The sequence below is a fragment of the Canis aureus genome, chromosome 11 (assembly GCF_053574225.1).
Source record: "Canis aureus isolate CA01 chromosome 11, VMU_Caureus_v.1.0, whole genome shotgun sequence".
Classification (NCBI taxonomy): domain Eukaryota; kingdom Metazoa; phylum Chordata; class Mammalia; order Carnivora; family Canidae; genus Canis; species Canis aureus.
Window position 1 is genome coordinate 67276243 of NC_135621.1, and position 24326 is coordinate 67300568.

At 48.1% G+C, this 24326-nt stretch overlaps 2 long non-coding RNA genes across 3 annotated transcripts; one reads left to right on the plus strand and one right to left on the minus strand.

Moving 5' to 3' along the window:
- Positions 1-9211: 9211 nt before the first annotated feature.
- LOC144323107 (uncharacterized) lies at positions 9212-22371 on the minus strand. 2 transcript variants are annotated; one of them, XR_013388641.1, is made up of 3 exons: positions 21708-22368; positions 21064-21181; positions 9212-10146 (listed from the first exon to the last, which is right to left on the minus strand). It is a non-coding gene; the product is annotated as an uncharacterized LOC144323107 (long non-coding RNA). The 2 variants fall into 2 exon arrangements; XR_013388642.1 differs by lacking the exon at positions 9212-10146 and adding an exon at positions 18189-19309 and having other exon boundaries at positions 21708-22371.
- On the plus strand, positions 20372-22901 carry LOC144323108 (uncharacterized). The gene is made up of 4 exons (XR_013388643.1): positions 20372-20923; positions 21103-21208; positions 22075-22195; positions 22460-22901. It is a non-coding gene; the product is annotated as an uncharacterized LOC144323108 (long non-coding RNA).
- The last annotated feature ends 1425 nt before the right edge of the window (positions 22902-24326 follow it).

Here is a 24326-nt window from a genome sequence, read left to right on the forward strand (position 1 = left end):
ACAATGTGATGCCTTTAAAAAAACAAAGAACCTGGGGACACCTGGGTTGCTCAGTGGTTGAGCATCTGCCTTGCCTGGTTGGCTCAGGTCCTGGGATGGAATTCCCATCGGGCTCCCTGCAGGGAGCCTACTTCTCCCTCTGCATGTGTCTCTGCCTCTCTCTGTGTGTCTCTGATGAATAAATAAAATCTTAAAAAAATTTTTTTAATTAAAAAAAACCCCACCTAGATAATCAGAGTCCAAAGCTATAGCTCTTCAATACCAAAAGGGCTAAGTCAAGTGAAGCCTTCTTTCAACTGGTTGTTCTATCTAAATCAAGCTTTCCCAAAATGCGTTCCTCAGAATATGTATTCCTGGGATGCTAAAAGGATTCTATTTTGTTGCCATTTGGAAAGTCAAGTGGAAAAATAAAAGGTGGCTCAATCCAGTTATTAGTATCTTTGCCAGCCAGGAGACATCTTGAGGGTAAAGGACTGAACACAATCCGCCCAGTGTTTTTCAGGTTGAATTATTAAGAGGCCTTCAATTCTTTAACGGTGTTTTAGAAAAGAACTATCAATGATTGTATATTTTTCAAACATGTGTTCTTTGGTACTGGCACTTGCTTATAAAACTGAGTCAATATAATAATCGGAGAGTTCCAATCGTCTTCACTAGAAAAGGGGCCTTGTTTTTTAGATAATCAGGAATATTGAATATGAACTGAATACAAAATATTAAGAGAACATTCTACTCTTATTAGGTGTGCTAATCACACTTTACATAAGAAAATCTCCCCCTTTTTTGGAGATGCGCACTTAGGTAATTAAGGGTAGGATATCACGCTGTCTGGAATTTCCTTTAAAATAGTTTAGCAAAAAAGGAAAGGGGGCAAAATGGTCAGAGACAGAACATGTATGACAGAAAAGCAGTGGTTGCCCAAGCTGGATAATGAGTATATACATGATCTTTCCACTTTTATTTACATTCAACAATTTTTATGATGCAAAAAAAGTTCTGTGGTCAAATAAGTTTGAGAAATCCAAGCTTTAATAAAATAAAATTAATCTTTTTTTTTTTTTTTACCATAGGCCTTCTTAGGACCTTTACACATCCTATAAGTGTGTGTATAAGTCTTTTCGTTTATTTGTATTTGTTACTTTCTCTGCAGAGCATCTTAAAAGATGAATGTCCTGCCAAATATGCTACTATACTTTAGAAAATACTGGCCTCATCTCTACGTAACTACTGGTTTGGATTGAATTGCCCACACTGACCATTACTGGTTCATGATGAGAGTGAGCACTTTTCTCCCTGCCCTTCCATCCACGTCAGTCACCACGCAGCTGAATCCTGGGGTTGAGCCTTGGAACATCAGATGGGCTGAGGTTTGGACCTTGGCTCAGCCACTTACTAGCTCTCTAATCTTGGGCAGGTCACTTAACCTCTTTGTCCCTCAGTTCCTTCATCTGTAAAATGGAATAATCCTAGTACCCTCCTCCCAGGGTTGTCACATAGAATAAATGAGATAATGCCTGTAAAGCATGTATACACTGCCTGGCATGTGGTGAGTCTTCAATAAATCTGAGATATTGTTGCTGTAATCCATTCTGTAAAGCCCAGCTTAGATCACATCCTCTGTGTGAAGCCTTGTGGGTTTCCTTCACACAGAATCAATTCCCTTTCCTTCTGTATTCTGTTTCATACCTTTAATGTGTAATTCATTATAAATGCCCCGAGGAGAGGGACCGTGCTTATTCATCTCTGCATTAAGGCAGCCTTCTAACAGGCCATCAGACCCAAAGGATGAGAAATCCCAGCAGATTCAGCTTCTTTTAGGTCCTTGGAAGATCCATACAAAAATATCATCTACATATTATTGCTCAACCACAAGAGAAGCTGAGAAATGTAGTCATCATTCCAGACTTCTCCACCGCTCTATCTATGTACCGTTTAGGTATCCATCTTCCATGTCTGTCTGTCTGTGTATCTGTCTATCTGTCTATCTGAAATGAAGCCAAAGGGTCAAGGCTAGTCCTGTAAAAAGCCCATTGCCTGCTCTCTGATGAGTGGAAAAGACTCTCACTGCTTTTAACATAGTGATTTCAGGATAAGAAAACAGCTTCCTGATGTTATTAGTATCACTGGGCCTTTGTCACACTAGAAAACATTTTTTTGTATTGACACACTTGAATACTATTTAGAAAAAAGCCTTCAAGGAAAAAATATCATAAATGCCTCTGTAGCCATAACGTCCCCACTGAGGCATAGTGAGCACACACACTGAGCATTTCGACAGGAAAACATGCAGATATTTACTTTGGCAATAGCCAGATTTCACAGTTAGTACTTCCCAGGTCCAAGCTTTATAGTCATACATCTTCCAAAAGAACATGCAGGCATCAATAAGGAACCTTGGATTTAATCAACTTATACCTGTTTCTTTAGCATATGAACAAAGCTGTCTGCCAATTCATGAGCATCTTTGACTGTTAGATTTCACTTTCTCTTTTGGTGAGATTTCATCCAGTTGGCAAACAAATGATTACTTGTCCATTGCCCTTTGCTTCCTTTCCCTTATCACTGAGGACGTTTCTTCTCATTGAAATTAATTAAAAATATTAATGAAGTCTTCACTGTTCAATGTAAGAAAGACAAACTGTATGAAAGCACTGTCCTCACCAAGTTTAGTTTACAATCCAGTTGGCTTTATTTGTGGTTTTTGTTCATTTTAACCAGATAGGAGCATATTATATAACTACTGTACACTTCGGGTTTTACTTATATATCGTAGGAAGGGTTCCATAATAGCATATATAAAAATATGGAATATACAGGAATATGGAATATTTCTACAAAGGGAATATGCAATAGTCCCAGGTAGGAATATGGAAGTCAAGAGAATTGAATTACCTCATTATTTTTTTTAAGATTTTATTTATTTATTCATGAGAGACACAGAGAGAGAGAGAGAGAGAAGCACAGACACAGGCAGAGGGAGAAGCAGGCTCCATGCAGGGAGCCTGACATGGGACTCGACCCTGGGTCTCCAGGATCACGCCCTGAGCCGAAGGCAGGCGCTAAACCACTGAGCCACCCAGGGATCCCATCTCATTCTTTTTTAAAGCTACATATTGTTCCATTGTATAAAAATACCACAATTTACTTCACCTGTCCACAAGTGATACACATTAAATCTTTTGCTATTACAAATAATGCTGCAATGAATAACTGCATGTTTTCTATTTCCCATCTGGGCAAATATATCTGTAGGATAAACACCTAAAAGTTGAAGTGCTAGGTTGAATCGCAGAGAACATGTGCTCTTGTGATTTTGTACTTATTATAATCAAATAACTATTGTCAAACTGTCTCCCATGGAAGAAGACAATTTAAATACTCCATAAAAACTTATATATTTACTCTTATATATTTGGCTCTTTACTGTTGAGTGCCTTCATAAGAGGGGAAATTACCAAACTTTGTGAATTTTGCCAACTGGAAAGATAAAAAAAAGTCCCCTCATTTTTAATTTGCATTTATTTTATTATGAATGAGGGTGAGTGCTTTTCGTATGTGAAGCAGATATTTAGATCTATTTCGGGATCCTCTGTTCTGTTTCATTGATCTGTCTGTTACTGTCTTTTTCAGAATTAAGAAGGATGATTCTCGATTGAAAAAGAAGGTAGAAGAACAACTGAGCTCTACCACTGACTGGTTAGCTTGAATGAATCCCTTCATCTCTTTGATCTTAGCTTCTCCAGCAGGAGTGTTGGATCGGATGAGTTCATTTACTCAGTGTGTTTTTTGGAGTGTTAGGCTCTGCTCTGGGGATGCAAAGGAGAGCCAAAGCAGGTGCTGTCTCTGCTCTCATGGAGTTTACAATCAGTGTGGGGAGGGGGTAGACACTAGTCAAACCCCACACAGATCATCTAGAGTCCTTAGCAACGGAGGAAACAGGAGAAGTGGGGGAGGAGGGAGGAGGGAGGGCCATGGAGATTTCCTTTGGAAGGAAGTGAAGGAAGTAAAACAGATCTGCTGGGAAAAGAGTTAGCCAGGTGAAGCGGGGGAGGAGGGTGGTGTGTGTGGAAAGGAAGAGTTTTCCAGATAAACTTTCTGGCACGTGAGGATTTGGCATGAATGAAAACCTCTCTACTGTAGCCGGAGATAGAAAAATGACAGGAAAGTGGTAGGAGATGAGAGAGGCTACAGAAGTAGACAGGAATCAATCCATGTAGTCTTGGATAAGTATTTTGGTCTTTATCCTAAACATTTGTCTTATCTGGGACCGCTAGGAAGTCAATTCTGAGTTAAAGACTAAAGTGGTGCGTTTGTGCCGCACACAGAATTTCTCTAGAAAGCTTATAAGGAAAATCACATTTTCAGAGCCATTCTTATCAGGGAGAAAGGAGGGAGTGATTCATCTGCCTAGTATTCTCCCATCTTCCATCGTCCATTGTTCCTGTTTCACTCTACAAGAGCTAATTCCCCTGTGCTTTCAGAGCAAACCACCCAGACTCTTCAGTGGTCGTGCCCAAGGTGAAAGGCGTTTCATCCAAACCTGGAGGTTGAGGCATACGGGGAACACCAACCCGGAGAAATAAAAGGATACTGTTAAGGGAATCCGAGAAGCATACAGAGTTTGTGTCCTGTATCATTAAAAGAATCCATGCAAGAGAGTGCCACAGTCTGGCAACGTTGTGGAGAACTGCGTAACGAGCATTGAGAAAGGATGTACAGAAACCAGCTGGGAAGCTACTGCAATGGTCCAGGCAAGAGCAGATGGTGCCCAAGGTTGGGGTGGTGGATGTAGAAATGGAGAGAAGCGAATGAATATGAGAGATTTTAGCAGGTATAAACAGCAGGCCTAAGGGAATGGTCAGATTTGAGAACTAGGCAAAGTTACCAAGGATGTCAGGTTTATGAGACTTGAGCAACCAGTAGATGGTGGCATCATTTGTTGAGATAAGAATCTGAGGTAGAGACTCATGTTTGGGAGGAAAGATTGTGACTTGGGGTTTGGACTTGTGGCTTTGAGAAGCCGAGCTGGAGATTTTGAGTAGGTGACTGAATGTATGAGCCTGATTATTGGAGCTGTAGCTGTTTAAGGTAATGAGGGAATATAGTGGGAAGTGAAATGTAAAAAAAACTGAGACATTTAATGGCTCTGTGGAGAAGGATGGTAAGGAAAAGAAGACGGAGAAAGAGCGGGGAAGAGGTAGGAGGAAAACAAGAAGAACCCAGGGAAGAGGGTCTCAGGAGGGAAGGTCCCAAAGTGGCCAGGAAGGTGAGGACTGAGTCCTTTGCTTTCCAACATGGTGGCCATTAACCGGTGGCCAAAGTGATGGGGCTGAGAAGTGAGGGAAAATGATGAAAAGGAAGATGTAGTATAAACCTATTCCAGAAGTTTCACTGGGAGAGAAGGACAAAATAATAGCAGGAAGGGGCTGTGGGTTGAGGGTGTTCTTGTTTTATCTTAAGAGGAATTTTATGATTCAGTGTAAAGAGGAAGGATTCAGTGTCAGGGAAGGGTGGAGTATACAGGGGAGAGGAGAGAACAGGAGGGGCTGGGATCCAGAACACAGGGCCTGACCTCAGGGTAGGAAGCCTCAGCCAGGATGGGAGGAAAGGAAGGGGGATGGCGCCAGAGAAGGTGAGGCTGTAGCAGGAAGTTGAGGGTCTTGGTCAATGGCTTCAATTTTTGAAAAGTAGGAGGCAGGTGAAATGCAGAAATGTGTGGTGGGGGTGGAAAAGTGGGAAGAAGAGTGGAAAGGGTTTGAAATAGAAGAAACCCCCGGCTTAGTGATCTTGAGAGAACTTCCTTCATGGGCAGCATGGAGAAATGATTACTGGGTGGAGGGAAGAGGGGAGACGCAGACAGGAGACGGAAGGGAGTCCCAGCCAAAGCCCTACCTTTTGCCTCCCTACTTGCCCTCCAGCCGGTCTTAGCTCTGGCCTTCCAGCTAAGGAAGCAAACAAGGTGGGTCTGATACAGCAACTCAGAGTTTCTGGCTTCCGGATAACGAAGAGGATGTCATTTTTGTGATTCACAAATAATAGCTTAACGCAAGAATCGATCAGTTTTTGAAAATCCTTCTTTTATTGTGGCATCCTGATGATGCCTCCCAATGTTGACCCTGGAAAATAGAATATTGTGAGCATCCACTAGAATTTTCACGCAGAAGTATGTTAAACGTCTTTTGTTCCTTGGGCTTTTCTTTTCGGCTAGAACAGGACCTAACTGTTTAACTTGCGGTTAAGGATTATTTGTGCAGGGCACCTTGGTAGGTGAAATGTAGTGGATTTGGCGTTTTGCCCGTGGAACACTGGGCAGGAGCTCCAGTTACAAATTGCAGCTGTATAAAATAACAGGAAACGTGGGGCTTTGAAAGATTCCACTGGAAAGATTAATTATTTGGGAAAGAGTTATGCCGCAGCTTCGTGTGTTTTTGGAGAAAAGGTGGCCCACGCCATTTTTAATAGTGCAAAAGAAAATTCTGCTACTAGGACTTAAAGAGGGGAAGGGAGGAGGAGCTCTCTTTTTCCTGGAAGGGCTCGCATTTACTTTAAAAACCATCTTTATTCTCTTTGTTAGGAGACAAGGAACTGGAAATGAAAGCCACATGGAATCCCACAAAGATCCGAGGCCTAGAAAGGAAAGCTCCAGATTTCCTAATTCTCTGAGATGACTTCCTTCCTTCCTTGTTTGTTTGTTTGTTTGTTTGTTTTAACTTTCCTCCCACGGCCCTCACCCTGCCCCTCAACATCTAACAATTTCCTCTATATCAATCCACCATGGACATTCATGTTTCTGTGCCTGAGAATGTCATTCAAACAAACCCACAACTTCTGTATGGACATTGACTTTGGATTTAGTGAATCTGTGACGTCCAGAAGAATAAACCAGCATTTTACCGCACAAGTGGGACGGCCCCGATGATCACACGAGACAGCACTCAATAGGCTTGAGCACAGCTCTCGGAGAACAAGGTGTTTCTACACATTTGAAGGAAAATATTGCAGCCTCCCCGGCGTGCTCTGATTGTGAACTGCCAGGAAATTGGAGGGAAGTTGGTATTTCGGTGGAGGGGAAAGGTGTTTTCTTGAGTTCGAGAGAGATCTGTCTATAAACATATGGAGAAAGCGATATATGTTTCCATGTCGGCTCATCGCTTTGTTTCACCTTGAACATCACTCGTCTGAAATCCGCCCTGGAGAGATCTACGTGGCATGAAGGCTTACCTGAGCGATGGAAGGAGCGAATTTTCCCTGTCCATGCTCCATCTCTCAGAGGTGAGCCTGACCCCCAAGAACGAGAAATGTTTGTTATGTGACATGCTCGGGCAGTGGGATGTTCAGGCTAACCAAGTGACAAAGAGCGACCATTGGAAGACTTCACGCGTGGTGTGTACCGCACACCCAGTTGTCGTGTCGCGGAACTCAGACTGTCTTGGCGGAACAGGACTTCAGGACTTTGGAAACTTCCAGTGCGTTGCATCATCATTAGAACAACAGTCAACCTCATGGAGGGTAGATGGGTAGTAAACTGGATATTTCCAATGAATAAAAGGTCAGAGGAATAAAGCTTTTACCATAGGGCTGTTAAATTTCTAATTGAATTTTTTAAGTCGGGGAAGGGTGCTTTTGGAGAGATGACGGTGGCAGTGTATGATTTCTCCTTGTTCCTAAAATCTAATGGCGTAGTCCTTGGCTGTCCCAGAGATGAAGGGGGAGGATGAGCTCTGTGCGGCACCTCCATTTCCTGTCCACCCTCCCCCTCCTGCTCCCCCACCACCATCCTCCCATCCCTCTGTTCTGGGACCGAGGCCCTCTCATCCTCTTCAATAATACGCTTCTCGTGGCCTTGGCGCTGAGGGCGAGGACAAGGCCAGACACAGTCCCTGCCTTCAGGGGCATTCATTTTCGCTGGAGAGGCCTAAGCACAGTCCATCCGGGGAGGTGGAGGTTATCCTGGCCGAGGAGTAGAAGGGAAGAATCTAGAGAGGTGGAGGCCAGAGGCAACCCTGTCAAATACCAAGGACAGTAGGCTGGTGAATCAAGTGAGGCCCGTGGACTCGAGGCTGGAAACACCTGCTGTGTTGATCCCCCCACCTCTGGAGGATCTCAGAAGGCACATCCCACTGCTTTTCCAGCCTCAGCTCACATCTTGTTCAAGAGTCTCCAGCTAGCCCAGCCTCAAGCCCTTGCTTTCGCACTTACTTTATTTATTTTTTTAGGATCTTATGTATTTGTTTGGGAGGGAGAGAGCATGAGAGAGAGAGAGAACACGAGCAGAGCAGAGGGGCAGAGGGACCCTGGGTTGGGGGCGCTGGGCATGCACTCTGTTCCTCGCAGGGGCTGTACCCCTCCCACTACCCAAACTCCCCCTCGGTCCAGCCTCTGCTCCTGGGGCATCCACACCGCATGTGCTGTCCCCCACCCCCCACCCCACCCCCGTGCTCGGCCTCCCTGGCAAATGGAGCCTAAAAGCCTTTTAAAGAAACTGGAAAATCATTCAAGCCAGTTCTTTTTCCATATGTCCGATCTGATCCCATCCTGCTGGAGCGACGGAGGCTGATTGCTTTGCAGTGTCCCCGGCCCAGCGAGGAGCAAGGCAGCCGGCGCCTCTCTTTGGAACTTATCCCGCCTTCCTAACTGTCGGAGGCCCACACCAAGCCCACCGGGTCCCTTCAGGTACCTTAAGCAGAAGGGACATGCCTAGGAGGCCAGGGCAACTCTCTCCCCAGCGTCTTCATTACTAACACTTGGAACAAATCACTTAAAGGCGGGTGACCGGTAGATTTTCCGTGTTTTGTTGTTCTATTTAACAAGTCCTGCCCAGAAGTTCCAGCGCCTTTGTAACCTATTTTATCATTTAGAGAGCCTTATTTGCACCTAACATGACAAGAGAAGTCCTGTGTTACCTCTGTTATTCTCGATAAAATCAATATTTAAAATCTGTAGAGTGCTTTCTCAGGGTGCCCTAGACATTGTGTTCTATGTGGACGGCACCTTGGAGTTGTGCAGTGCACAGCTTGTGCAGCTGAGCTGACAGCCTTGTGCTTTATGGTTTTAAGAGAAATAGGCCCTTTCGCATATATGGTAGTAGTAGTAATGATCAAAACAACCAGCACTACCATTTTTTTTTAGCATATAAGATGTACCAGGATATATTATACAGTATATTTAATCTTGACAAGAAGTCTCCTTTCATTCTTTTTTTAAAGATTTTATTTATTTATTCATGAGAGACACAGAGAGAGGCAGAGACACAGGCAGAGGGAGAGGCAGGCTTCCTGCAGGGAGCCCAATGCGGGACTCGATCCTGGGACCCCAGGATCACAACCTGAGCCAAAGGCAGATGCTCAACCACTGAGCCACCCAGGGGTCCCAAGAAGTCTCCTTTCAAATAAGGAAGCCAAGGCTCAACTTCTTGCCCAGCAATAAGCCATCGGGATTTGAATCCAGTCCTGCTGTCTCCCTAAGCCATGCTCTTTTCCCCTTTTCCCTTTGGATCCAACCATCGTTCTACACATGAGCAAACTGTAGCTCAGAGAGGTTGCACTGCTTGCTCTGAGTCATACAGGGTCTTCTACTCTATGTCACAGAACTTCTAGGAACTTGATAGATGTGTAAGTATGTGGCCTTAAAGGAAAGTCTCAGAGAGACCTAATAATGTTGAACACACACACACACACAAAATATAAAGCTCAAGCTCTTTGGGGCATCTCTGTCCCTTTACCTTTACTCACACCTCTCTTGGCGTCCTGGGGGAAGGTGGCGTTGGGTGGCAGGCAGATCCCAACAGAGGGGAGCTCTGAATGTATTTCCCATGGGCAAGTGTTTGGTTCTCTTAGGCCAGATTAATTGGAAAGAAAGAACTTAAATGTGAGGTGGGCTCCGGGCAATTCTGGGAAGTGAAATTGGAATTCTGTAGCTGAATAGTTGCATGTTTCCAAAAATGAACGTTTCAGGGGCACGTGAGTGGGTCAGTTGATTGAGCTTCTGACTTCTGATTTCGGCTCAGGTCCTGATCTCAGGGTGTTGAGGCCAAGCCCCAGGCCGGGCTCTGCGCTGAGCAGGGGAGCCTGCTCAAGATTCTCTCTCTCCTTCTGCCCCCCTCCCCTTCTTCTTGCACGTGCACTCGCTCTCTCGCTCTCCGTCTCTCTGAAAAAATAAAGAACATTTCAGATTTTGGGTTCTTATTAAAGAACATGCTCATGTAGAAAATGAACATGATACTGCAAAGTATCAAAAAAAAAAAAAAAACAGTAAAATCCTGTTACCCAGAGAGACGAATGGGGTTTGTTGGTTTATTATTTTAAAGATGACAAAGGGAACTTGCTCATTGATTTGTTCCTTGCAGGCTGTCCTGCTGGGGCTGAGCCTACAGGCATTTGTCAAACCTTCTCAGGAAGTAAGTGAGAGAACAGGGAAGATTAGAACTCAGGTTGCATACTAGGGAGAAGGGGCCCCCAGAACCCTAGAATCTAGAGCTGTTCGTAGACAAATTATTCCTTTTTCCTTAATCTTCAGTTAAAAGTCAGGCTCTTCTCTCTTAATTCTGCACTAAAAGTGATTCGAGGGTTTGAAGAACAAATCCTTCATGGTGGGGGTTGGTGCTTATAAATGCTCTGAGGTTAAATGGAATGACATAGATGGACAACAGGGCCAGGGACCAGTGTCTTAGATTTTATGAAGCTTGGCGTGACTGAAGAATTAAGGCAAACCCATTAGATCTGGCTCTGCCCTCCTAGTTGGTGGCTTTGGGCAAAGATTCCACGTGTGCCCAGACCGAAGCTGGCACCAAATACAAGGCAGCCCTAAACTTTCCAGAGGGGAAATCCTCCCACATCATTGGCCAACGTGAGCACAGAAAACATTTTGTGGCATAGACTTAACTGGGATACGCTTGCTCGATGTATGAGTTTAGTTACACACACATATTTAAGATCATTCATGCAATGAATTAATTTATGCAAAATATTTCATCTGTAAGGACCACCTTGTTCCCACTCTCCTGTTTCGTGAACCAGATCTATTCCAACTGTTCACGCGCCTCTTGGTCACCTGTGTCCTCCTGGTCATGAGGGCCACTTATTAGGCGTCCTCACTTCCGCCGGGATTGCTGGGGATTCTCAGGGACCCTGTAGGGGAAGCTGTCGCTGGAAATTTTATCCCAGACTACAAAGTGCCCATCTGCATAGCATTGGTCGGCTCCTGTGTTCTCTAGTCTCTCCAACATAACTACTCACTGTTCTGCTTTTTACAGTGATCCTAAAAGGCTTGCTTATGACAACTTCCAGCATTGCCAATGTGAAGTCGCATCCCCCGGAATAACTAACAAATCTGTGTTCCGTTTCCTCGTCCCCCTTTTGTATCAAGTCAATGATCTCCAGAAGCTTCCAAAGCTAGCGTGGGCGAGGGGTATTTTAGGCTAATGTCTTCCTCAAAACTGTAACACGGTTGTTAAATAAAAAGCAATTTAGAAAGCATTGATGTAACATGGGAGCCGTTGCAGGGATCCTATGATATTGGGATTTCTATTACGAAATATGTATATTTGGTCTTTGTCCCCGTTTCCTGTATAGAGCTCCTAAAACCTCAAAATTTCCTAAGTGATTAGAGCCATAAAGGAGAAATGGGTGTCTTTTGTTATTCCTATAGAAGCCCCTTCAACCATACCTGAGTTTATATCAATGAGGTGATTTTCGGAAAGTCCCAAGATGACCTTAGGATGGGGGCTGGTTGCTGGAGGAACCAATCAGTCCCACCCCTCTCCCCTGACCTGTCTGACTAGGGGCAGCGGAGAGGAGCTGGAGGGTGAATTGATTGCCAATAGCCAATGATTTAATCAGTCGGGCCTATATAACAAGGCCTCCATAAAAACCCAAAAAGGACATGGTTCAGAGATCGTCCTGGTTGGTCAACATGTGGAGGGACCTTGAGAGGCCATGGAAGCTCTGCACCCCCTCCCACGTAACTTGCCCTATGCCTGTCTTCCATCTCCCTGTTGTGAGTTACATCCTTTTTTTTTTTTTTAAGGTTTTTTTGTTTTTGTTTTTGTTTTTTTGAGTTACATCCTTTTATGATGAACTGGTCGTGTAGTAAGCAAAGTGCTTTCCTGGGTGTGGTGAGCCACTCTAACAAATCAACCAGAGGAGGGGTTTGTGGGAGCCTCTGGATTTACAGCCAGGTGGTCAGAAGCCCAGGTGACAAGCTGGACTTGTGCTTGGTGTCTGAACTGAGATGAGGGGGGAGGGGGACGGTCTCACGGGGCCGAGCCCCTAACCTGTGGGATCTATCTCCAGGGGGAGAGTGTCAGAATTGAGGTAAATTGTAGGACACCCAGATAGTGTCACAATGGCTTGAAGTGTGGAAAATCCACACATCTGGTGACCAGAAACGTCAGAAGTACTGACTAAGGGTAGTAAAGGGGACACTTTGTATTATTCCTTTATAGTGTGTTTAGTATTTAGTATAGAATTTGTAGGCCCAAAGATGAAGTACTTTCATCTTGCTAAATTTGGGGGATCACATGAAACGAGGACCACCATCTCTTCCACCATCTTGCCTCTCTTCCAAGTACTTCCCTCTTTTCTGAATGATAATTCCTGGGAAAAATACCTCGTCTAACTGACAGACACATATAGTGGTTAATATCTTTAGACTTTCCATGCCCACGTATAAAACGTAGATAATATAAAATGTGGATAATAGTTGTAATTAACTGTGAACTCCTTGGGGCAGGAATCATCCAAATTATTCATCTTTGTGCTCTATGCCTAGCACAGTGACTGATTCATAGCAAGTACTTAATAAATATTTGTCTGACAAGTGAACGAATCCAAAAGCATTACTCTATTTAAAAGGCATGCATCCACTTCTGTCTGCAGACTGTCTTGACACCAGGCTCTTACGGGTTCTAGGGTAGGACGTAGAGAATTTGGTGCAAATCGCATGATTATTTAGGCTAATGCTTCCCACCCGTGATCCCTAGTACTTCATATACATTGATCTCAAAACCTACGTAAATTTGAATGTATTCAGACAAGATGTTGGGTGGTCTTTCTTTCTTTCTTTCTTTCTTTCTTTCTTTCTTTCTTTCTTTCTTTCTTTCGACACACAAAGAGAGAGAGAGACAGGCAGAGGGAGAAGTGGGCTCCATGCCGGGAGCCCGACGTGGGACTCGATCCCGGATCTCCAGGATCACACCCTGGGCTGAAGGCAGCACTAAACTGCTAAGCCACCGGGGCTGCCCCCCACCCCTTTTCTTTTTTTAAATTAAGTAAACTCTGTGCCCAATATGGGGCTTGACCTCTGGACCCCGAGCTCAAGAGTCAATTGCTCTACGGACTAAACCAGCCAGGCAACCCAACAAGATGCTGATTTTTAGATGTTGCGGCTCCCACTCCCTCTGGGCATCGCCCCATTGCCTTTGGTTTTGGGACCTGCACTGTGCGACGTTCCAGCTTCAACAGAGAAAGGTTTGCTCTGGGAGAGGACCCTGGGCTTGGGGTGGGGGTGGGAAGTGTCGGGGCCAGGGCACCACACCAGAGAGGGGAAGGGACCCACATATTACTAAGACAACATCTGAGAATAGGGACTAGCAGACAGGAGTGAGCTGGAGTCAAAAAGTCAAGAGTATGGAAGTTGGGTGGCAGTTCCATGGTAGAGAGAAATCGCAAGAAAACTAATAACCAGTCAGAAGAGGGTTGGAAGGGACGCCTGGGTGGCTCAGTGGTTGAGCGTCTGCCTTTGGCTCAGGGCGCGATCCCGGGGTGCTGGGATCAAGTCCCACATCGGGTTCCCTGCAGGGAGCCTGCGTCTCCCTCTTCCTGTATCTCTGCTTCTCTCTCTGTCTCTCATATATGAATAAATAAAAAAATCTTAAAAAAAGAAGAGGGTTGGAAGATCAACATGAAATTTCTATTGACTTAAATAGGTATCACTCCACCACCCCGATTATTAAGAGGACTTTACCATAGCCCTCGTGTGTGTGAGTGTATTCGTGAGAGATGAGTGTGTATCATGAGCTACAGGCCAGCTTCCTGCTCCTGAAAGGTTGAGAGAATGGGATCAACAGAGGAGAAAATACACATCTGCTGAGCCCCGGGAATGCCAGGCACGACAGTGCTCTGGTTCCACGGCCCAACGGCCTAGATGGAAGGCCGGCTCTCCTGCTTACCAGCTGGCTCAGCTTAGCCCCGTAATTAACACCTCTGCTCTCAGTTTTCTCCTTTCCAATGTGGATAATTCTAGTACCCACCTTGTGGGGCTGCTCTGAGGATTGCGTGAGTCAATGCATGCTGCGGTGGTTAAAGAGAGCCACAGAAGCTGTGCTATTCCTCCCAGCAAATGGTCGAGTCTACGTCCCCTCCCCTCGAGTCCGTGACACTAGTTTTGACCATGCGATCAGCAGAATAATGGCCCCCAAAGATGCCCACGTCCTAGTCCCCAGAACCTGTGAATATCTTACGTTATGTGGCACAGGAGGATTAAGGTTGCCAGTCCGCTGACCTTGAGGCCGGGACATCATCCTGGACTGTCCGGCTGGCCTAACGAAATCACCAGGGTGCTTAGGAGTTAAGAGGGAAACAGGAGAGTCAGAGTGATGTCTGGGCGGCCACTGCTGGCTTTGAAGATGGAAGGAGGCCACAAGCCAAATAATGCAGGCAGCCTCTAGAAAACAAGACAGGAAAGAAGACGGATTCTCCTCCAGAGCCTTCTGACTGGCTCGGGCCAAGGGATGCTAGCAGATGTGCCACATGCAGAGGCTTTCAAGGTGCTCTCACATGGGGTTTCCCCACTGGGACTTCTGCACTGGCCTTAAGAAGGCCCGGGAGGCCTGTACTTCTTCTCAAAGAGCGAGAGATGTGTGGAGCAGAGCAACCAGCCTCCCCACGGGCCCGTGAGCCTGGTGGTACAGGCCCAGTGCCTTGTGTCACCGAGGCTGGGGTACTTTTAATGCAGTCGGAGTTGACTAATAAGCCACCTGTAGGTGAGAAAACTGAGGCCCGGCGAGCTTTGTTTAAAAACAAGACAAAGCCCATGGAATGTTCATGAGCAAAAAAGTATCTTCTTTAGAGAGTCATGTGACAGTCCCTGGACCAGTGTCCTAGGGCTCCCAGAGCTAATCATCGCAGGTGACTTCAAATGACAGATCCGTATTCTCTCACAGTCCTGGAGGCTGGAAGTCCAAACTCAAGGTGTGGGCGGGTCATGCTTCCCCCGAAGGCTCTAGGGAGCATCCTCCCCCGCCTCTCCCAGTTCCTGGTGGGTGCCGGCCACCCGTGGTGTTCCCAGGCTGGGGGACGTGTTACTCCAGGCTCCGGCCTCCGGGCTCACCCGGGGCTCCGTGTGGTCCCCCCTTTCCTTTCTCTTAGCAGGACACCAGGCAGGGGATTTCCTCTCGGGGTGGAATTCCTTCGGGATGACCTCATTGTAGCCGATCACAGACCCAGTTTCCAAGTAATGTGGCATTCTGGGGTTCTAGGGTGGATGTGAGTTTTGTGGGAACACACTTCGATCCAGAGCAGCCCCTCTATTTAATGCTAGGACACTAGGGATATCATTAGGCTATCGTTCAAGTGAGAGCTGCAGGCAAAAATCCAGAGGAAGAAGAGTCCAAACCTCAAGGAAAAAAGGGGTTGGAAAGACTTCGGGTGGAAGGTCAGACCGCGCCTCCACGGACGCGATCCATAAACCTGAGGTTTGGGCCACGGGAAGGCTGTGAGCGCTGTTGCCCTCAGCTGACCCTGAAGGGGAGCACTGCTCGCTTTGAGGAAAACTCTCAAGCCCTTTAGGAGCTCGCATGGAGCACCTTTTAGGAGCACCTTTCGCTAGCCACTGGTTTTCCCGTCCATACCTCTTGTGATGCGCGTCCGTCCCGAGGAGGTCCCCATGGGCGGCGGGGGGCCCCTCGACACCACCTCTCTAACACCCACTATCTCCCGGGAGATTCATTCATGGAGGAAGGTATTTCAGAAGTTTGGGAAAACACTCGCGCCCACGTGAGTCTTGGCAAAGCTACTTCCAAATATGTACAATCTGGCTCTTTCAACATCAGATCTGCGTGTGGACAAGACAAAGCTTGCGGTCCTCAGCTAGTCCGGGGTGCGTGCCAAGTTCAAGAGTCGAGGACACCGGTTCTTGGCCTAGTTGAGCCAACTACAAAACAGAGTGTGAAGCGTTACTACTACCAGAAGTCCTCCTGGACCCTGGGGTCAGGCAGGCCCGGGTTCAAGTCCCGGTTCTGCTACTTGAGCAGTGATGAAACCTTGATAGGGACCCACTCCGAGCTGCAGCTTGAAAATCTAGAGGCTGCTTCCGACATCCCAGCCAGAGGGCTGCTGTGGGGATCACATGGAAGAGTAAAACGTGAAATGCCTGGAACAGCCCGGCTCTGGAGCAGGCCCTCACAGGACATCGCTCGGTTCCGTGGTTCTTACCATCCGCACAGACGCACAGACGTGAGGCCCGTGGAGAGGGTGTTAGCCATGGCTGGTCTCCGCAGTCCCCAGGGCTCAGGATGGCACCTCCTGCTCCCTCCCTCCAGACCGTCCTGGGGCACCTGAGGAGGTGGGGGGTCAGGGAGACCCTGGAGCTGGGAGTTTGGAAGGAGCCTGGACAGTGCAGAGACTAAGGGGCAAACGAAACACAAAAGCTCTGGAGGAAGAAGCTGGTGTATGTTCCTCGGTTCGCGGTGGGCTTTTTGCCCCCTCGTGGGTGGAGGGCCGGGCCGAGGGAGTGGGAGGAGTGAGGGCTTCCTGGTGGAGGCAGCAGGCATGCAGGGGGTGGGGGTGGGAAAGGGGGAGCAGAGACCAGGACAGGCTCGGACAGCGAGGGGAGCCAGGAGAGAGGCCAGGCCCGGGAGGACAAAGGGAGCAGGGCCTGGGCTAAGGTGACCAGCACCGGGCCACCGCACCAGGGCCACCTGGAACAGCAGTCAGGGTCGCAGGCGTGCTTACGTGGCTGCACATCAGCTCAGCTCATCTCGATTACGCTCTGCAAGGCGGTCACGGTCACCGCCCTCACGGAGGCTCGGGGAGGCCCGGTTGCCGGTTGCAGAGGTGAGCCAGTGATGCTTGCCTCCTGGCGTCGCACCCCGAGGACTTCCTCCTACACTGAACGAGGGAGCCCCCAACCCCGACTCTTGCCTGCGACCCCGCCTTTGGAGGACATGCTTCCGTAGCTCAGCCTTGCGCCCCTCTGCACAGAGCCCGTGGCATTTGCCCGTCTGCTGTAGGTGACAGATATTGGGACCGTCCTGCCTCCCCGGAGGTCCTGGCCCAGCGAGGCCTACCCCTTCCTGCCTGTCCCCTGAGGGCCGGGAAAGCACAGGCCTGATTCTGGTGGCGGCGGAGGGAGGGGAGCAGACTGCCCCAACCCCCCAAGTGTATCACTGCTCCTGCTGTCAGGGTGTCAAAAGGCCCTAAGGGGGCAAAGACTAGTGTGCTGTAAATATGGTAGGGAAGAAATTTCGAGAGCAAATGCCAGCTGGAGAAAGAGGTAGGCACCCACATGAAGTCACACCAAGTGTAAATGACTCTGAGAGCTCCTGTAAATGACAGGGAGGGAGATGAGGGATGAAAAGACCCTTGGGGGGCACCTGGGTGGCTCAGCGGTTGAGAGTCTGACTTCAGCTCATGTCGTGGTCCTGGAGACCCGGAATCGAGTCCCGCGTCGGGCTCCCTGCATGGGGTCTGCTTCTCCCTCTGCCTGTGTCTCTGCCTCTCTCTCTCTGCGTGTGTCTCTCATGAATAAATAAAATAAAATCTTAGAAAAAAAAAAAAAGACCATTGGAAGGAGGAGGCAGGCAGGAAAGGAGGGCCCGGCTTAATCAGCGTGAACACAGTTCCTCCAACTGGTCCTGCCTGGAAGAGCTGGAGGCCTGTCTTCCAAAACCTCCAGCTCCCGGGGCCAGGACAATGCTGGGGGAGCCAGGGCCTGAGAGAGGGGCGTGGGGGAAAGCAGTTGGACTCATTCACCGGATGCTGATTTGCCAGAAAGGGAAGTGGGGGGTCAGGGACATTATTTCTACTTCCTGGATACATACTCAAACACGGAACAACCGAGTCCTAACAGGACGAGGCAATAAAATAGGCGACCACCCCAGGTGGTACCACACCCAACACATTTCAGAATCGAGTAGGAACTGGTAGTATTTTTCAGGCCTAGCTGCCACCTTAAATATGAAGGACAACAAAGATACCTCAAGAATACTTAAAAAAAAAGAAAAGCCAGCTCCAAAGCTCCAAAAAGATTGAACACAACCTCTTTGCCTTTTATTTATTTATTTATTTTTAAAGATGTTATTTACTTATTCATGGAGACACACAGAAAGAGGCAGAGACACGGACAGAGGGAGAAGCAGGCTCCCCGCAGGGAGCCTGATGCAGGACTCGATCCCAGGACCCCAGGATCACGCCCTGGGCCAAAGGCAGGCGCCAAACCACTGAGCCACCCAGGGATCCCCCCTCTTTGCCTTTTAATAAAATTAAATAATTGTGGTACATTTAGACAAAGGAATACTATGCAACCACTAAAGAAAGTAGCCACTTTCCACATAGTGATATAGAACGATCACCGAGAAAAATGTGAAAAAAAGCCAGAGGCGGACTATTCTGGATAATACACTATGTACCTTACAAAATACATTTTTTACTACATTTGTATAAAATAATAACATCCGTATTCTTGCATATGTGCAGATCGTCTCTAGAAGGACACACGTGAACGTGTATGAGCTCCGAGACATCCTGAGGTTCTAAGTTGGGATAGCGACTAGGCCAGTGGGGGGCTGGGGGTGTGTTCCCCACCTACGTGCGGGTTACCCCATGTGTTCGGCTTATGAACCCTCGTTTGCCTGTCCTTAGGATTCCTGTACTATCCTATGCTACACTCTGATAACAGTTTTCAAAAAAAAAAAAAAATGTTTTGGGTAATAAACTAGATGAATCCATGAAATAAATAATTTTGGATAATAATGGAAACAGGACTCCGACCTAGGCGGTCCGGGAGGCTCTCAGCTCCTTTCCCAGCAGATTAGTCCTGAGTGTTACCCACACACCCCATTCAGGACGGGGGTGGGGGGAAGAGGCGCGGAGGGTGGGGGAAGAGGCTTAGGTTTCAACGTTCCCCAATCTGGCCTCATTTACTCTTCCTTCACACTGACCTCAGCCTCTCAGCCTCTTTATCAATTGCTTCAGGACTTTTTTTTTCCTTTCCCCAAACAGATTAAGCCACAGTTGTTCATCTGTTCAACAAAGTCTGCCCGCTGTGCAATCTGTGGCTCTCCGGGGCTGGGGTGTTGAAGAAAACCTGCTGGCTGGGGAACAGAAGGGGAGTTGTTTTATTTCATGCCGGTACTTTTCAATGTGAGCAAGCATATTTCTTGCTAAAAAAAAAAAAAAAGAGAGAGGCGAAAACCTAATCTCTCAATCTCTTAAACTGAGAAGAAAAATTGTGTTTAAAACTTACAATTTTCCTCATACAACATGGTAATATTTTTCCTAAAGGCAGGGGATGGGGTGGGTGGGTGGAGGGATGCAGATTGCCCCAGAAAGATAACAATCAAGTTCTCTCCAACCCCATTTTCGGATTCAATCCCAGGCATTCCCTTTGAGGGCAGTCGGGTGTTTGCCCAGGAGGTCCAGAGCGGCAGCCTATACTGACTCACACCCGGGCCGTAGGTAGGACCTCCTGGAGAAAGGGCGGGAAGGAGCCTGGCATGCATTGAAGACCTACTGTGTGCTGGCCACTGTGCTTGGCACTTGCACCATTTTCACATTCAGACCTCTGAAGTAGCCCCCGCTCTTTTGCCCATTTTTATAGAAGGAAACTACCCCTCTGAGTGGTGAGGTACCTCAGCTGAGGTCCTACTCTGTACACAGCCCCATACATGGGAGCCTGAAGCCTTGGTTCTTATGGTTCCCTGGAGGCGTCTGCAGGCAGATCTCATGGGAGGGGGGGGAGTCCCATGCATTTGCAGTTAGACGTTGGCTGGGGCTCTAGCTACGTGGAGGCTCCACTGAGCCACATGTCCCAGCACAGCTTTGGCTGAACAGATAAAGCTGGAGCAGTCACTCAAGGTCTCTCAATCTCTACAAAGTGTCCCATGCAGCCTGACAGGGAATGTCCTGAGAGTGAGCATTCCGAGAGGCCAGGGCAGAAGCTGCAAGTCCCCTGTGGCACTAGCTTAGCACTACTCCTACCCCAGGCTCCAGGTCAAGGTGAACCACAGGCCCAGCCTAGAGAAGGAAGATGGGGAATGGAGGCCATCTCTTTTTTTTTTTTTACTTTATTTATTTATTTATTTATTTATTTATTTATTTATTTATGAGAGACACACACAGAGAGAGAGGCAGAGACATAGGCCGAGGGAGAAGCAGGCTCTCCACAGGGAGCCCAATGTGGGCCTCGATTCTGGGGTCCCGGGTCCCTGAGCCAAGGGCAGACGCTCAACCCCTGAGCCCCCCAGGCACCCCTGGACTCCATCTCTTAATGGGAGGAGGAGTGCAAAGAATTTGCAGCCACCCCAAATCTACTGTACCTGGAAAGCGGTAAGGTCCGGATTTGAACCCAAGTCACCTGACTCCTTCTTTGATGGTCACCTTCAGGCTTGACTTGGAACCTGCTCAACTATTGGAAACGGCCCTTACTGTTGCTGGTGTCGGAGAAGGTGGCGATACCAACACCACTGAGACGTGCCCCTCGTTAAGGACGCCAGCAGGCCGCACCCAGCTCTCTCAAGAGGGCCCCAGTCTTCCCACCACCCACAGGACGCTGCCGTCTTTTCTAACAATAGGGAGTGCCTTCAGAACCGCTGACCCCATGCCTGCAAGGCCTCTGAGGCCGCTAATTCTTCCACCAGAAGATGATGAGCCCTCGTTGAACCCCTGACCCCGGATGCGTAGAGGAGGCGTTTTCCAGAGGCTTTCTAGTAAGTGCCATTTGGAAGCCTGAGCAAAGGTTGGCGAGCTCCAAAAATAACTTTACTGTGGTTCCTTTTCCTTTTCGAAATGAGAGCCCCTGCCACCCACCTTGGCCCCTGTCCCAACAATACTCCAACCGGACACTTACCTTGGTTTGCGCCTGTTGTTGCGTCTTTTGCTTCTCCAGGTTCTTCGGCGGTGCTGTCTGGCACTATGAGACCACGGTGTGATGGGCTTCACCGGGGTGTAAGAGAAGCCCCGTCATCCTGGGTGTGGAGATTTAGTCAACACAGGTCAGTAAGGGAGCATCTATGGAAAATGGAGGCCTTGTCCCCAGAAGGACTGGGGGGTGTTCTATCCCTTTTGCTCCCCTGCAGGGTCTGTTCCTCCCTCAGACCTTGCAAGCCTCGTCTCCTCCCACATTTCTAAGCACCTCTTCCCAGCACCCACAATCCCTGTGGGGCTCCCAGAACCCCCTTCCTTCTGCTCCCAGGATTCACTGAATTTTAGAAAGATTTCAAATCTGAGGGGAGGAGGCAGCTTAGAGCATCTCAATGCTGCAAATTGGAGAGTTTAAAACCTAATTACTGTCTGCACTCGGCCTCGAAAGGCCTCGGTCGATATTTATTGAATGACTGAGCAAACTTTACATTCACACTGTTGGTAAATAAAAGGATTTTCCTAATAAGCAAATCATTAGACGAGATTTGCAAGAAGGAGTTTAACTTAATTGAAGGGATTCTTCGCCAACCTTTTGTCCCTCCCCCCCCTTCCGAATAATAGGCTTCTTACAATTTTCAAGTGCGCCTCAGGTATGTGTTAAAGGCAAGGCTGAGGCTCGTCTCCAGTGGATGAGATTTCGTATCAGTTCATCTGTGTCCGCACTTCAGGGTACTAAGGGCGAATGTCTTGGAAATGGCCCTTCTCCGAACTTTCCACCAATTCAAATCGGCAGTAACTTCCTCCATCCCCCACACACCCAAAACGTATCCTGGCACAGCAGATCCCAGGAGTACAACTCAGTGTCTCCGTCGGTGCCGTAGAGAGTGAGGGCGGCCGCCTCAGACACGGGCCTTTGAGAATTCAGTGAGATTGGGACAGGAAAATATTTTGACAAATTCGCAATTTTTTTTTTTGTAACAGCGTATTTACTTCCTAGTGCCCCTTGGCCTCCTCCTGACCCGTCTGTGGTGTTTCCTTATCTGGCCTGAAGTCAGCGGCTCTTGCTGCCTCAGGGGAGGAGCGATAAGGCCCAAAAGCCACAGGACTACTTAGCAGTGGTAAGAAGGAGCCCTTTGGCTCTGCAAAGTTTAACACGTCACCTCTGTGGCATAAATACTGAACACAGAGTTCAGAGGACAAGGCAGAGGAGGATTATCGAGGCTATGGAGGCAGGAGAGCCACCAAGCGGGCAGCAGGGTCCCTGAGAAAGGCCTGCCCCGGGGGAGGGCGCGGGGGGGGCGGGGGGGGCGCTCTGTCAGGCAGGAGGTGGGAGTGTCAGGATCTCTCCAGGTGCCGGAAACCGTGGCTTGTTCTTGGTCAAGGGGGAGGTGGACGTGAAGTAGAAGCAGAGACGACCGCGGCTTTGAGGTGTGAGCGGAGCACCGACCCAGGCGGCGGCCTGACGGGCCGTGAAGCCTGGCAGTTTGGACTGATGACGTTCATGTGGACATCGGGACCCACCCAGTGGAGGCTACGTCACAGAGCTCAACCCAAGTCAGCCTGAGCTTGGGAAAACCATCCGTCAGGGAAAGCGAGCAGACAGACGCCATCAGAGCCCTCAGTCCTGCGCTCCCCTGCGGCCCAGCCTCCCTGCCCCCTGCCCCTGCCCCGTGGGTCCCGGCCTTCCCGGTCCCGGCCTTCCCGCGCTGCCTCTCCTAAGGCCCTGTGAAGCTCACTCTGGCCCAAACGCCCTCGGGAACAGCTCCACGGCTTGTGAGGCACCTCCCCTGGCCCAGGGATTTTTTTTTTTTTTTTTTGCCTTGAATAAATGACATTAAACTCCAATTGTTTTAGTTTTGTCACTTGACAGGATGTAATGGCAGATGCCACCATGGACCGATGGACACCAGAACATCGAATCCCAGCTACTTCCCATCCATCCCCTGGAAACTCAAGACAAAATCTGGTTATAGAGCAGAAGCCAAAAGCAACAGAAATGACCTTTCTGACACCCAGCAGAATGGGTGTTAAAAACCGAAGTCGAAACCATTTATTCAATTCTACACATCTCTTCCAGACCTAGGGTGAGATTTGCCCCCACTAAGGTGACGATGTAAGTGCTGGTTTATATAATATGTGCTCAATAAATGCTAGTTACTGTTATTTCCCTTGGTCCCAAGACAAGACACTGAGGAAAGTCCTATTACACACTCGAAGAAAGGCCTATTACCAGATGTGAGGGGGATCTGGCTGAGACATGCATCATCCCGCTGATCACCAGGGTGGATTTGGCTGATCTGGCTTAGCTACGTGGGTGTCCCCTTCTTCCCTCACGACTCGGTGTGTCCCTCGCAAAGCTGTACACTCAGCTGAAGAGGATGACCCTCCCCCATAGAGAACTATTCTTTAGTCAAGGGCCTAGGACCAGCTGCACTCCCCTGCTGGAAACTCTGAACAAGCTCTCAAGGTCCATTTGTACGAGAACGTAGGATAGTCAAGCTTCCAAGACTCCAGACACATCTAAATGAGGCACTGCATGTGACATTCTACTTTTCTTTGAAAAAGAAAGATAGAGGGGCATCTGGGTGGCTCAGTCATTAAGCATGTGATCCTTGGTTTTGGCCCAAGTCATGATCTCAGGGTCATGGGATCCAGCCCCGCATCAGGCTCTGAGCTCAGTGCAGAGTCTGCCTGAGGTTCTGTCTCCCTCTCCCTCTCCCTCTACCTTCCCCCTGCTCTCTCTCTCTGTCTTAGGTCAATAAATCTTTTAAAAAGAGAGAGAGAAAGAGAAAGAAAAAAGGGCCTATCACCCTTTCTTAGAGAACCAAGAAGGAAAAGGTGGGTCACATTATTCTTACCAAAGGACACTCAGGTTAGTACTATGAGCAGTCATGGTGGGAAGGTGCGCTGTCGGCATCCCAGAGAGGACGGCAATGGAGAGCCTCCACGACTAGGAGGCTAAATTTCCTCCTTACTTGTCTTTTTAAAGATTGACTTGACTACTTACAGTCTTCTACAGAAACCACTGTATAGTCATCAAAGTCAGCTTCCTTTCGGAAACACGGTGAGACTACATTTCCCAGTCCTCCTGGGAAAGCAGGTGGGATCATTCGACCAATTCTGACCAATGGAATGGGGTAGAAGTAAGATGCTACTTCTTGCTCCCTAAAAGCCTTTCAGGGGATCCTCTGCAACTGGAGCCAAAGTATTCTGAGGACCTAGGAAATAGGCAGAGCCTGGGTTCCTGAG